The sequence below is a fragment of the Primulina huaijiensis genome, chromosome 4 (genome assembly GCF_012295235.1).
Source record: "Primulina huaijiensis isolate GDHJ02 chromosome 4, ASM1229523v2, whole genome shotgun sequence".
NCBI classification, from domain to species: domain Eukaryota; kingdom Viridiplantae; phylum Streptophyta; class Magnoliopsida; order Lamiales; family Gesneriaceae; genus Primulina; species Primulina huaijiensis.
Window position 1 is genome coordinate 1705750 of NC_133309.1, and position 3292 is coordinate 1709041.

Genomic DNA, 3292 nt, shown 5'->3' on the forward strand with positions numbered 1-3292 from the left:
TTGATGGACCCAAGTGGAATTTTTATGGCAAGGGTTCCCAAGCCAAAATTCCATTGGTATCTTCTTTGGAAATGTCTCGACTTTTGACTAGCGGAGATGAAGGTTATCTTATCTACACTGTTGATGTCTCGAAAAAAGAGCCATCTTTATCTGATATTCCTGTTGCAAAAGAATTCCCGGATGTATTTCCCGATGAGATTCCTGATTTTCCTCCTCATCGAGAAGTTGAGTTTAGTATTGATCTTGTGTCGGGGACTGCACCTATTTCTAAAGCTCCTTATCGCATGGCACCATTGGAATTGAAAGAATTGAAAGAACAATTACAGGATCTTCTTGATAAGGGATATATTCGACCGAGTGTATCGCCTTGGGGAGCTCCAGTTTTATTTGTTCGAAAGAAAGATGGTACTATACGAATGTGTATTGATTATAGGCAATTGAATAGGGCTACTGTGAAAAACAAGTACCCACTTCCTCGTATTGATGATTTATTTGATCAGCTTCAGGGTACTTCTGTATACTCTAAGATTGATCTTCGATCTGGTTATCATCAAGTACGAGTTCGAGACGAAAATGTACCTAAGACTGCTTTTCGTACCAGGTATGGCCATTATGAGTTCTTGGTTATGCTTTTTGGTCTCACGAATGCTCCTGCCGTATTTATGGATCTAATGAATCGTGTCTTTCGAGATTATCTTGACCGATTCGTTATTGTATTTATCGATGATATTCTTGTTTATTCGAAATCGAAAAAGGAGCATGCTGAACATCTGAGACTGGTACTCCAAACTCTTCGCAATGGCCATTTATATGCTAAATTGTCCAAATGCGAATTCTGGATGGATAAAGTGGTATTTTTAGGCCACGTCATTTCGAGACATGGCATATCTGTTGATCCTGCTAAGGTTGAAGCCGTATTGAATTGGCCGAGACCTACGAATGTTCCTGAGATACGTAGCTTCATGGGTTTAGCTGGTTATTATCGTCGTTTTATTGAAGGATTTTCGAAAATAGCTAAACCTATTACTCAACTGACACAGAAGAATCAGCGATTCATTTGGTCAGATGAATGTGAAGCTAGTTTTCTTGAATTGAAGACGAGATTGACCACAGCACCTGTGCTTACTATTCCCTCAGGTACCGGAGGATTTGTAGTGTGTACAGATGCGTCTGGTAAAGGTTTGGGCTGTGTTCTGATGCAACATGGCAAAGTGATTGCTTATGCGTCTCGTCAATTGAAATCTCATGAAACACGTTATCCTGTTCATGATCTTGAATTGGCCGCCATTGTATTTGCTCTGAAGATTTGGCGCCATTATTTGTATGGAGAAAAGTTTGTTATTTATTCAGATCATAAGAGTCTGAAATATCTCTTTTCTCAATCGGATTTGAACATGAGGCAACGCAGGTGGATGGATCTCCTGAAAGATTTTGATTGTGAGATTCAATATCACCCTGGATCGGTGAATGTTACTGCGGATGCCCTTAGTCGTAAGGTGCATGATTCTGTGTTAGCATCTGTTTGTGTCGCCAAAGTACACGAGGATATATGTACTTCTGGTTGGACTTTTCACTCGAATTGGAATTCTGTCACTGTTTCAGCATTGCAAATTGAGCCGAACTTGATATCTAAAATCCGAAAGGCCCAACGAAGCGATGCTCAGATTCAGAAGTCGAAAGAACTTGTATCTGCAGGACATCAGTCTGGATTTCAGATTTCTTCTGATGGTTCTTTACGACTTAATGGTCGGCTGGTAGTTCCCGATAATTCTGATTTGAAATCTGCCCTTCTTCGAGAAGCACATTGTAGCAAATACAGTATTCACCCTGGAGGTCGAAAGATGTATTTGACATTGAGACCCCAATTCTGGTGGAGACGTATGAAGAAGGACATTGCTGAGTTTATTTCGAAATGCTTTGTCTGCCAGCAAGTGAAAGCCGATATAATGAAACCGGAGGATTACTCCATAGTCTCGAAATCCCGAAATGGAATTGGGAACATATTGCTATGGACTTTGTGACTCATTTACCTCGTTCGCCCAAGGGCCGTGATGCTATTTGGGTCATTATTGATCGGCTTTCGAAATCTGCACACTTTATTCAGTATGAACGGACTTATCCTTATAAGAGAATGGCCCGTGTATACATTGAGAATGTTGTGAGACTGCACGGTGTGCCAGTCTCAATTGTATCTGATCGTGATCCCAGGTTTACTTCTAAATTCTGAGGCAGTTTTCAGGAAGCGATGGGTACGCATTTGGCTATGAGTACTGCTTATCATCCTCAAACTGATGGCCAAACTGAGCGTACGATTCAGACGTTAGAGGATATGTTGCGTGCGATTGTGATGGATTTCAGAATGGGATGGCAAGATGCTTTACCATTGGTGGAATTTTCTTATAATAATAGCTTTCAAACGAGGATTGGTATGGCACCGTTTGAAGCCTTATACGGGAGACGATGTAGGTCACCGTTATTCTAGGATGAAATTGGTGAAAGACAATTGACTGGACCTGAAATGATATAGGAAATGAATGATATGGTTCAGTTGATTCGACAGCGGATGAAAGCCGCTCAGGATTGTCAAACGAGTTATGCGAATAAACGAAGACGACCCTTGGAATTCCAGAAAGGTGATAAAGTGTTTTTGAAAATATCTCTCTTTAGAGGTACCGTTCGATTTGGCATGCGAGGGAAGTTATCTCCTCGATATGTTGGTCCATACGAGATTCTTGATAGAGTTGGGGATCTTGCTTATCGACTAGCATTGCCACCAGCTTTTTCTGCCATTCATGATGTGTTTCATGTTTCTATGTTGAGAAAATATGAACCAGATCCATCACATGTACTTGCACCTGATGAGGTTGAACTTGATCCTTCTCTTTCCTATCTTGAACAACCTGTTTGCATTATGGATCGGAAGGAGAAGATATTGCGTAACAAATCGATTCCGTTGGTTCGAGTACAATGGACACGACATGGTGTAGAGGAATCGACATGGGAGTTGGAAAGCAAGATGCGAGAGTCATATCCGCATTTATTCGATGCTATTCCAACCGTTCCATTGTATTCAATATATACTGATCCGTTTACTGATTTTAGTTTTGATATGTACTATAACTGGTGACGTATTATATGTTTGCCAATGTTATGTATATAGAGATGTTTGAGATTTCGAGGACGAAATCTTTTAAGTGGGGGAGAAATTTGAGACCCCGAGACTAAACACTGATAAAATAGCTTCGATGGCATTTTGGTAAATAAGTTGAAAAATATTCAATTTATTTTGATG